The sequence below is a fragment of the Cetorhinus maximus genome, chromosome 3, assembly GCF_964194155.1.
Source record: "Cetorhinus maximus chromosome 3, sCetMax3.hap1.1, whole genome shotgun sequence".
In the NCBI taxonomy this organism is placed as follows: Eukaryota; Metazoa; Chordata; class Chondrichthyes; order Lamniformes; family Cetorhinidae; genus Cetorhinus; species Cetorhinus maximus.
Genome location: NC_135881.1, coordinates 148,838,663 through 148,850,890, shown reverse-complemented (window position 1 = coordinate 148,850,890; position 12,228 = coordinate 148,838,663).

The following is a 12,228-nucleotide window of genomic DNA, read 5'->3' as shown; positions in this document are numbered from 1 at the left end:
AACGAACAATGTCGGCAACCCGATGTCATGCATGCTCATTAAAAGGCCACCTCTCCGGAATTAAGTTCCCTGTCCAAATTAAGTTCCCTGCCAGCGAGAAATTAGGATGTTCACTTTTACAACTGCATGTGAGTGCTGTGCACCTGATGAGCTTCACTACTTCCACGACTTTGAGGTGAGTAGACAGTGCTTGCACCCTCTTGCAGCTCACACACAACTTGACTCATATCGGGTGCCAGTAGGATAAGCTGGTTTTTTTCTTGTATGAAGACTGGACCATGGGAGGCAGGTGAAGGGGGGAAGGGGGGAAAAGTGTCCGGGGAAGGAAGAGACTCTCTGGCGAAGTGGGGAGGCAATGAGGAAATGTGAGGGTGCAGCGATGTGGGATGGAGGAAGGACCTCTTTGTGTTAGGACTGGGGATACTGTGGCTGAGTGGAGGAGGGAGGTGAATGGGCAAGGATGGTTGGAGAGAGATGGTCCTAGGGGCTGGGGTCGGTGCTGTCTATGGTGGGGCCCTGGGGGTTAAACTGAGGGTACTGGGCAGTGGAGGGAACAGTCACAGTCAGAGCGAAGAGTGGGATGCGGTAGGGTGGCAGGTCCAGGGAGATAGTTGGGTAGGTGAAGGTTTCATAGGAGAGGTCACTGAAGTGGACTACATAGGTCACTTGGATAAAGGGAGGGGTCAGGGTGGGCATGGGGGCAGCAATGGGTGTTGGCTTTGAGGGGAGGGAAGGCATGTGGAAGTAGATGGTCATAGGGTCCAGGGTAACTGGGAGAGATTCAATAGTGACAGAGGGGAGAGGAATGGTGATATTGGGGTGGGTCAAAAATGATGGGGAGGAAGTTGGTGGGTGACAAGGAGAGGGTAAAAGGTGGTGGAGCCAACCTGAAAACTAACACGCGCCACTTTTTGAGCACGAACAATTAATGCATTCGATGTAAAATTGTGATATATCGAAGTGGGAGCAGGGTCTTTTTGGGTTGGTGGAGTTCAAGGTCAGCACAAGTGACCGACTGAAGGGACACCCTAATAATCATGAGGCAACTGGATGACAACGATGCTCAGTTGTGTTCTCTCTATGGTGAAGCCCAAATGGCAGCAGGTTTGTCCCTGGCTCATGGGTCTCATAACCTTGAGATCCCAGCAAGGTCTGGAGATGCCGTTCCTTTTGTGCCATTCGCCATTGGCTGCTGTCAGAGGCAAGGATGGAGGGAGAGAGGTGGATGCCTTTAGGGGCACAACTGGTAGACAGCAGCGAACTCCCAGCTCCAAACTTCCATCTTCCCGGACGAATGGTCATGGCTGACAAGGGTTCATGTGGTTAGTCTTTTTCTGCTGCCAAGGCAATGGTCTCCCTATAGAATCTCGAGGGTGATGGAGGCAAGCGGAATAGTGTCAGAGGAAGGGTTCTCACACATGGTTCTCATTGTGCCAGTCAAAGAGCAATGTCTCCATGCCCAGTCATGTGTGGATGGGAGAAACACTCATCTCTGGTCCTCCAGGGTGTCCTTCAGCTAGAAGGGGTGGGGTGGGGATGCTGTGTCTAGGTGGAAGCCAGGCACAGGGTTTAGCACTGGCTCGGTGGCTCTGAGATGGGGGCAAACCTGTGAAGAATTTACAGGTTTAGATTGATTGCTATAACTCATTTACAGATCCACTGAGGCCTGGATGATGCAGGCTCCAGGCAACCCTGCCTCTCTACTGACTGCCATCCAGATGAGGAGAAGGTTGGCCAATCACTGGTTGGCAAAGGGCCAAAAGGAGTAACAGCCTGAGCAGCAAGAGGCTGTGCGGCCTCACTAAGGTCAAGATGCTGGTGACCAGGGGCCAGTGCAATGGTGAGCAATGACCTGTGGGTATATATACTGTGGGTATATTGCTATCTATAAATGAGTGGAAGGCAGTGCTGGAGGCACCTTTGAATGTCCCAGAATGTGGTTGCACATACCTGCAGCTTCCCCGCAATGACCTATGGCTGCACGGACTTGGAGATAATCCCATGCCGGTGGCACTGAAGGATACCGCTGCCTTAAACTTCTTTGCCTGTGGCTCCTTCCAGGGCTCCATTGGGGATCTGTGCATTATCTCCCAGTCAGCAACACACAAGTCAAGTACATCCAGGAGGTTACAGATGCCTTGTTCAGGAGAGCGCACCGATTTGTCCAATCTAGCCTGGATCCTGAAAGCCAGGCTGCAAGAGCATTGGGAATTGCAGCAATTGCAGGTTTCTCACAAGTGCAGGGCGCAATTGACTGCACACATGTGGCCTTGAGAGTTCACTGGCAACTGCCAGTCACGTTTATCAATAGAAAAGAATTCCACTGTTTAAACATGCAGCTCATATATGATCACAGAAGGCAAATTCTGCAAGGTTGTGCTTGGTTCCCAGGGAGCTGACATGACACCTACAGTCTGACCCACTCCCGGGTGCCACAGGTTTTTGAAGGACCTCAGTAGTTACAGTGCTGGCTCCTTGGGGTCAAGGGAGACGTCCAGAATACCTGAATGATGATATCAGTTCACCATCTGCAGAGTGCTGCTGAGGAGAGCTATAATGCTGCACATGCCTCTACCAGGTTCGTGATTGAGCAGACGATAGGCCTCCTGAAGATGAGGTTGAGATATTTAGACCACTCAGGCAGGGCTCTCCAATACTCACCTCGGAGAGTGTCCCGAATCATTGTTGTCTGCTGTGCACCGCACAAGCTCACGCTACAAAGTGGGGGTGTCTTGGCTGAGGGAGACATGGAGGACTGAGATGTCTCCTCTGACAAGGGGGACGGCAAAGAGGATGGAGCTGACAACGGCCAGGATGTTGACAAGCCACATGCAGAGGCCATATCAAGGCAACGACACAACAGAGTGCCCGTGCCAATCTGATAGCTACCAGATTCTAGGCAGAGTAAGCTGCCAATACATTTCTTTAGCTTTTTGGTATTCTATCCTCTGCTGGCTGGAAGGGCCTAAGATACTTTTTGGTTACAGGCAACATATTTTTCTCGAATGCATCTTGGTTTGTGATAGCTGAATTAAATTACACTAGTTGCTGCTTGTTGCTTGGTCACAGGTGTGGATTGGACATTCCCACCACAGCTGCCTCCAAACATGTAGGGAAGACTCTGGTTTTCCACTGTTTAGAAGACAATTTACAGCTTCACTCTCTCAGCCCTGAAAATGCATCTACAATGTTACTTAGCACTCACATAGCAGAACCAGATTTAACTTACTTCAAGTACTCCTTGCATCCACCTACATCTCACATCAGGGCAACAGCAGCATGTAAATCTGGATGTAAACCTTCATGAGACAGGTCACCTGGAGAGAGGTCAAGGTGCCCCATTCCCGCTCTTGCCTAGCCATTGCTGCACTGCACCCATGACTAGAGTGATGGAGTACAGGTCGAAGCGCATACCTGGCAGACCTGGCACACTGTGAGTTCTGCTGGACCTAGGTCTCCAAGTCGGCTGCCACCCTTTCCATGGAAGCAGGCAAACACTCACATGCCAAAGCCACGACAACAGACAGAACATGGACAAACTCCTCGGTCCAGTCTACCCATGGGCTCTGGCAACTGTGCCAGATGTTTCCCTGCCTTTCTCTGCATCTGCAATGGGTCTCTTATGGTCACGACCAGAGGCTCGCCCTGGGGCTGAGCAGGGACATGAACCCCAGAAGTCCCCCGACTGTTGGAGACCTCGACTGTTACTTCATTCACTTGCCATGGACCCATGTCAGTGATGTGCTCACCAGATTGTGACCACGGGTCTACTCTCGAACGAGGATCCACCAAGGTGAATGTATACGTGCTGGTGGAAGGTGCAGGTGATGCTGTGACAGTGCATCCGCTGAAGCTTCTGAGGCATCAGCCTCAGAGGTGGGGTTGGGGCTGGGTCCGTGGCTGGTCTTCCTTGTGGGCTTCCCACTTTTCTTGCTGGTGCCTGGAATGGAGAAAAGAAAGATTTAGTGGATGCCTAAGTAGGCTCCTTAATTAAAGCAATTTGTTACTCTGTGGGTGCATTAACGGCTGCAGACTAGAGGCGTCCTTACTAGCTTGCCGGGGGAGTCCTATCTCACCTTCAACATAGGCACAGTCCTGCTCCTCCCTGGTTAGCGCCTGGGCCTCCTCCTCAAAAGGGGTGAATGCTGCCTCTGGCCTTGGCCCGCTCCCTCCTGTTGTGCTTGTTCTCGTCCTACAAACAGACAGAAGGAATAGTGTCATCCCAATGGGTGCCTGAGCATTTTGGGAGTATGCATATCTGTGGCAGCTCCTGAGCCCTCCCCAGTAAATGATTAACAAACAGGATGCCCTACAATGATAGAACATTGAGAGCCTGAAGTGGTTGGCACACATTCTGTGCAAATGTCCCATCTGCTGGTGAAAGCTGCAACCCAAACTCTGGTCTGACATCCCTGTGCACTTAGATTGCCTGATGTCCTTATGACTGTACTTTGCAGTGAGAGTAATTGGTGCACAAACCCTGGTGGATTGCAGCAGATCATTCATTCTCTTCCTGCACTGCTGGCTGTTTCTGTGCTGGGCCCCACAGGCACTAACCCCCACTGCAGTCTCTGTCCAGGCTGCCGTGGTCAGACAGGAGGGCTTCCTGCTGCCATCCTGGGGAAAGAGCACCTCCCACCTTTCCTGAACAGCCTGGAGGAGAGTCTCCAGGGAAACTTCGCTGAACCATGGGCCTGCATGTTGCTTTCTTCTCTGTGACATTCTCCTTCGGTGTTAAATGACAGCCAGACTGGAGCTCCTGGCCTGCAGTGAGCGAATGGCTGCCTGTTGCCCTTTAAATATGTTGCCTGGTCCCTCAACCCCATAAGGCCGCAGGATTCACCGTGCTCTGCACAGATGCTTTGATAATGAGCTGAAGAGGGCAAGATCACACATGGTCAGCCTTCTGCCACGCGCCCACCCACCCTGCAAGGGAATCATTCCCACTTCCACTCCAGCCACTGAACATAGACTCCAGAATGGAAGATTCCACCCTCTGATTTACATCCAGTCTAATTTTACTTTCCATTGACTTCAGTTATTAAAATGTATCAAGGCTTTCAACTAATTGATTGTAAGTATTCAGCCTAATACCAGGTCAATTAAACATTCTGTTTAAATTGATATAGTTGTAACTTACACCAGCTGATAGCTTTTAAAGTTTGGTGTAATGTTAGCTCATCGTGCCAAAAACAACTATGAATTCTTTCTGAAAATAATGGAAATCCCTTTAAAAAATCATCAATAGGAAAGGATTATTGAGGGAAACACTTGAGTAATTTTTCTCTGATTTAGATTAACGACCAAGATGTGACCCAGTCTGATTTACATAGCGCTGTATCTACTAATGGACCTGACCCTTTTGACATTCCTATTTAGTGAGAAATGATATGAGGAAAGTACTTGCATTTCAAATATTGCTGTGAATAACATTGACAAATGTGTTCAATTTATAAATGAAACAATATCCTTTGATTTGTATCAAATAGGCTATGGCAACCAAACGTGATCACAATTATTTACGTTCTTTGAGCAAATCACTAAACTTGTTTGTGTGAAGTGCTGACATACATTAGAAGGTACTGTCTGATAACTGATGCCAATGACTGGACTCCTCAAGGACTGACACCAGTGGACAATCAACAGAGACATTCAACCCCTTTTAATGTCAAATAACATTTGAACATGACAACAGTGGACTTGATTTTCCCCTTGCACTCTTGAGGTCAAAATAATAAATATAATTATGGTCAAGTTTAATACTCTTGTGCCACGCAATCTCATTTAAACATTGAGGTAATTAAATATATAGTTAGGCTTTATATTCCAGAGCAACTCTGTTAACTTTTTTAAATGCATTTTTCTTTCTTTGGTTTGATCAGGGCTTCCTTATTGTGACCAGTTTAAAAATTGCTTTAAAATCTAATGGGGCAGAATTTTACAGCCCCGTTTTGGTGGGGACGGGGCCGTAAAATGCGGCGGGCCCTTATAAATGCCATTGACGACAGCGGGAACGTAAAATCCCGCTGTCGTAAAATTCTGCCCGTAGAGGCAAGGCTCGACTCTGTGGGAGCACGTCCTTGCTCCTAATGCAAGTATAGGATTTACCAAATTACTTTTCATTTACATCAATTATACGGAAGGCTCAGTCCAATCATTAATGTGATATTTAACTGAAAGAGTGTTTTGGTTGAGTAAAATATTTTCAAATTAGTCAATTTAGACTATCAATCATTTGTCAACCATTGACAGATCTGGAGGGAGCAACACATTTTAGAAGTTTTGTTTATTTTATGTGTAATTCTCCTTCTGCTTTTGTTTTTCATGGTTACGTAAATGATGAATTTGTAAAGGCATTAGATAAGTGGTTGGACAAGTGAAACTGAGTAAAAGATCAGCCATCATCTTATTGAATGGCTGAGCAGGCTCGTGAGACCAACTCTTGCCTCAATTTCTTGATGTTTCCATGTTCTTAAATGTAGCATAAAAGGTCAGCCAGCCGTTTTAATAGGAAATTTACATAAATCATGGGACGGAATTTTCCGGCCCCATTGACGTGGACATCATGGCAGGCGGCAGGGTACAATATGGCTGGAAGGCCAAAAATTTGTTTCATGCTGTCGTGAAGCCAGTTTGCAATCATCCGCTCCACCCGTCAGTGGCGGGCCGTGTTTCCCACACTGCACGTTTGGAACCTAATTTCAATATTTTAGCATCTCATTGTAAGCCCTGCTCACTGGAATCATCCCTCCACGCTGGATCATGTGGGGACGCCGACGTGTTTCACAACTGTACATAAGCGACACTTCGCTCAGGACTTTGAGGTTTGTTTGCCTACCTTACTTTGGGCAGCACTCGCGGTCATCAGCGCCAGGCTTCGCTGGCAGCACAACATCACATCATGGGCAGGTCTCTACCTATCAGACCAGCCATAAGGCGGGGGTGGCTTTTCAATGGCTGCAGGGCTAGGGCTTGCTTGGGTAAAGGAGAGAAGCAGCCTCAGGCAAGGGAAGACAATGCAGGGTGAGGGCTGTACTGGGGAAAGGGCTATCCCAGGTTATGTATGGGGGCACATATTGAACTGTGCAAGTGGCCTCAAGATGGTGAGGACTGGGAGGCAGTCTCCAGAGGATATTAAGTCAGGTGGAGATGTGAGGGTGTGTGTGAGAGAGTGAGCGGCGATGTCCCCTGAGCGGGCAGTGAGTGAGATGCCAGTAAACGTGTGATGGGCTCGAGTGTGTGAGTTTAGAGAGATGAGATGGGTGCCTTACCCTGGTAGCACAGATGAGATCATTCATCCTCTTTCAGCACTGGATGGCCGACCTGTTGTGTGCAGCTTTGGCACTGACCACCTCTGCTACCACCTCCTAAGCTGGAGTGGTGAGGCTGATGGACCTCCTGTGGCCAATGTGGAGGTCAAGGACATCGCGGCAGGCTTCCATGGCATCCAGAAGACGTCCTAGGGATGTGTCACTGATTTGTAGGGCTGTACTCTTTTTGGCTTTTGGGCAAGTCTTCACCAGAGCAATCCTAGGCTGCAAGCATTGGGAAGTGTGCACATGGCTGCAGTTTAAATATGATGCCCTGCATGAGGAAGCGGTGAGGTAATGGTGTGTCAGGCAAATCTGAGACTGCCCGCCAGCGAGAAGGCACGTTTCCTGTGGTTGCATAATTAATGAGCTGGGAATGGTACGAAATGGTGCGAAAACCCGTCATTGCGGCCTGAAGGTAAAATGTCCTTTTTCCCGCCCGCTACCACACTTTGTGCAAACCTGGGATGATTCCGCCTACGATCTTCAGCTTATTCCTGATTGAAGTGAAATATTCCTTGGCAAATGGGTTATGTATTTGTTGGAAATCAACAATACTTGAAAATTTCAATATCCAAACATTGGATGGAGTTTTCCGGCCCCTCGCGCCGACAGGATCTCCCGGTCCCGCCATTGTGAATGGAGGGTTCTTCAATGGTTTGCCGGCCTCACCGCAGTGGGCCTGGAAAATTCCGGCCACTGATTCTTGCCACTCTAGTTGAAATGGAACTCCCATGGATTTTGTAATGGAGTAGGTAAAGGAAAACTGAATACAACTTGAGGCATTGTCAAGTACTGAAGAACTCAAGGCCCAGGGCTGAATTTTGAGGCCCTGATAGGGACACGCATGGAGGTGGGCAGGCATGGACTTTTACACCGCTGGCCAGCATGCCCAATTGCTGGCACCATCCCTCCCCCGGGCTATTTTCCCACAGAGGGTTCGGGGGAGGGGGGGTAGTGGTAGTGGGGTGGGGAGAGGGAGGGGGTGCTAGGGTAAGCTGCCTGCAAGTGGCAAGTAGCTAATTAAGGCTCTTTAAAGGCTATTATTATTATTATTAGGGCCCCTGAGGCATTAGGGGACAGACCAGTTGCCTGGGGGGCTTAATTATAATAATAGGCGGCAGATTGTGATACCAGCACTTCAGACAGGCTTTTAGGCCCACCCTACCTGCCTGGCTTCAGCTGCAACCACAGGCCACCCTGTGGAAGAGCTCCGCCTCCACAATGATGACCTAGCTGCTGAGGGGATTTTTTATTTTATCTAAAAAAGTTAGAGAGAAGGCACTTCAATCTTGATGTGTGCACTCCCTCACATGCCTGAAAAGACAACCTGCTGCTTTTTCAGCACTGGAAGTCCTCCTATTGGCTACCCCACCCCCTGCTTTGAGAGCCCACCCGTCATCTTAATTTGAGAGCAAGCTCACCCTCTGGTCACTAATTGACCAATTCGGGGAAAATCGCTGCTGGGTGGTTGTTTTCCCCACAGTGTGAGCTTCTGATGCTCATTTGACCCAATTGCTGGGATTCTGAAGTCCTGAAGAGGAAAATCCTGTTCCCTGTTTCATCAGAAGGTACCCCATTTTATCCCTGCCATGACAATAGATTTTGACACAGCTACAAATTAGTTAGCTTTTTTTTCACAAATGTAGTTTTTTTCTTTAACCTACATTCTGTCCACACCATTGTGTGCTTAATAATATTCCCTCATACAGTGGAGATAAACTGCAAAATCAGTTCTAATTAAAGTGGACCAAAACTTGATCCTTTCTGATTTGTTCAAATTTTCAACTTCCTGTTCATATTAGACTTTGAATGTCCCTTCCAATTAGGAGCAGGTACAGCAGGGTTATTTTTGACTTCGGACGATAGTGTGCAATGGTTGCTACTGACTCAGCTGCCCATTCCATATCTCTCCATCTCCAATCAGGAGAGATGTATAAATGACAGCTGAATCATTACCACCCATTTTGCATTATCATGCAAAGTCAAAATTATCCCCAGTATCAGTAACAGAGAATGCCTGAAGCTGCATTTATGATCAGTTGTACAGTTAAGAAATCTTAACCCCATGTTCTTATTTAGATGATTGGAAATGGATGGTTAGAATCTGAACAAAAACTATACTGCAGCATTCCCACACCTTGAAACTTGCTATGCGATGGCAGTTTTGAATTTCCCTGAGAGTAGGATTACTTCAGTTCCAGAAACAATGGAAAACTGCTGGAGTCAGTTCGTTTCCACTGAGTTCACACTGGTTTTAATCAGCAGGTCTTGTTACTATGCCACCGTTTCACTTTGCACAAAAAACAATGCTGCTGCTCCTTCTGGCACCACAAATGGAAATAAACTTAATCTTCAGAGCTTCATCATGCCTAGATCCTTTTCTGATTTGATTCAGCCTTGCAGGAAAATGTCAGTGGCTTCCCTACTCAGGACTACATTGAACTGCAGTTTGTATGCAATTAACACCATTGCATGCTCATTTGCATATTTAAAGATGGCACCAAGGGCTTCAGGTGGATGTACTTCTGCCTGCTCAGAAAAATATGTTCAAGTCAGACATGCGGGATCCAGGCAGCTTTCCAATGAGTAAGTAACTTAGGGTGCATTAATTACCCTGGCTTCTGATTTCAGTCTGGGCTAAAATCCCATACCCCTGAGGAAAATGTTCGGCAGAAAATTTGTTTTTGTTTTCAAATGTTCTTTTTTTTTCAGGAATTCTTTCAAAATTTATTTATAATTATTGTTTAACTTTTCTCGCCATTATAAAGTCACAGGAAATGTTGAAAACCAGAAGCTGGTGCCTGAATAATAATTAAAGCTTTAATAGTTCTTAACGTTCAACATCTGTTCCATTGATTAGGGCCTGAAGACGTGTTGGGCAAAGCTTTCAACCTCAGTTGGAGTTGTAAAATGGGCAATCACTCATTATTTGCCTATTATACTTACCAACTTTTCCTTTCAATGAGTTTGGTGGAAAAGAAAACTGGACAGGGTATATAATGGGGAGCCAATCTGTGACTGTATATTTTACACCTCCAGCTGAAGTCAAAAGTCACACTTATTGCAATTTTAGTCTTAGTCTCACTTCTTTAACTAAAATTTTGTTTTTATTGGTGAAGTTTTTAATAGGACAGCTAATTGGCAAACATTACAGTAAATTTAATACTGACTTGTTTTTCTTTTTATTTTAGTTGATAAAAACAACTGTTCCGGAGCCAAGTCTTTTGCTAGTCATAATGTGGCGTGAATGCCAATTGTTCTCTCACATAAAAACTAACATGACAATCTCAATAACCATTTCCAATGGTGTTCCAATGGAGATTGCTGGAGCAGGGAGCCTTTTGTGAAATTGTGTGTGCTTCTGTACACTTCTTGAATTCTAATCCACATTGTTAAACATGCAGAGATTTGTAAAATCTATTGAGACAAAACAATCGACAGATTAATTCTGCATCTGGTGGGCTATCGGTAACCTTAAATAAAAGTAAACTTTTGAAAATGGCAGTTGAAGCGAAGGTAAATGTTTTGCTCTGTTTTTATCTGTACGCTGCAGTGGGAAAAGTCTCTGAACTGAAACTATAAGAAGTAGGTGACTGCTATATTCAGTTGTTAGAAATTGGAGAGCATTCAAGTAGATTTTCCACTTTCTGTTTTTATATCCATGACAGTGTTATTGAACAAGAAACAATAATATCCTTGACTTGCTTTTAAAGTGGTCTTTTTGATGATAAGGCTGGTTTTTGCACAACTCTCACCACCCACATTACAGACGCCAATTCTGTCCAGAGTCAATGGGCTCTCAAAGCGTAGAGCATAGCTTTCCAACTGTAAAAAATGATCGCAGTCAGGGCTTTTCAAGGTGAGGGAAGTAGTTCCACTTGAAAAGGAAATGACTGGCTTGTTGGATCCTGACAACTGACTATATTTGCTACTTGGTGCATTCAGGGGCAGTACCAGTCTTTTGTTTCTGGTTGTGCTTCTTTTTTCTGAGGGCAGCCTCTTGCCTGCACGGATGAGCAAGTGTGCTCAGAAATGTAGCAGAGCAGAAAGGCCTCCTTTTTTTGTTATTTCTTACATTTCATCGTTTAATTTCCCTTTCCTGTGGTCAGAAAATAGAATTACACCATGCACTATGTGTCTTTGTAAAGTAAGCAATTGCCTCTAATGGAGCCACTGGCAGCCAACACAATGGAAGTGATTCTTGTTTCTCACCAGATATAAAATGCGCCAAACAAGTGTGAGTGTTCTTAGCTCTGACTCTTCAGTAGCAGTCAATATGTTCCAGAATCCAGCTTTGTCATTCCAGCATTGCACTTAAAGGGGGAAATAAACTTGATTTAGATTCATTCAGAATTGTTTATTCCATCTTTAATAAACTATACATTTCTGAATCTCCAGATCCTGTTACATTCCATTTTTACATCTATTTAGTAAGCAGATTATATGAAAGTCAGAATGACTTAGTACACCAAACTAATTTGTTTGTGGCTTGTGAATATTTGACTGCCTTTATATCAAGGGCTATTGATTTATAGTTAACATGGAAAAGCTGACAGAAATTCAAAATATGAGCCCAAAACATTGATAAATATCTTCAGATCCAATGTACGTGCTCACCATAAAATCAGTGGTCTTGATTATATTCTATTTATTCTATATTCCATTCTTTGTGTGACATACTTCTGAAATCTTTTTAGAAATATGAACACTTTAGTTTCCCATTTCACTGCATTAAAAGCACTATATAAATGCAAGTTGCCATTGTTCTTTTTAATGTACAATTTCTATCAAAGGGATCCTCTTCTGGTCAGCTTTTATTACGTGCTGTTTGTAAGGAATCATGACCACTATCACTGGTCATGGTTGAGCAGAAAATACCCCAGTGATGAACAATAAAATACCAATCTAGCCTGTA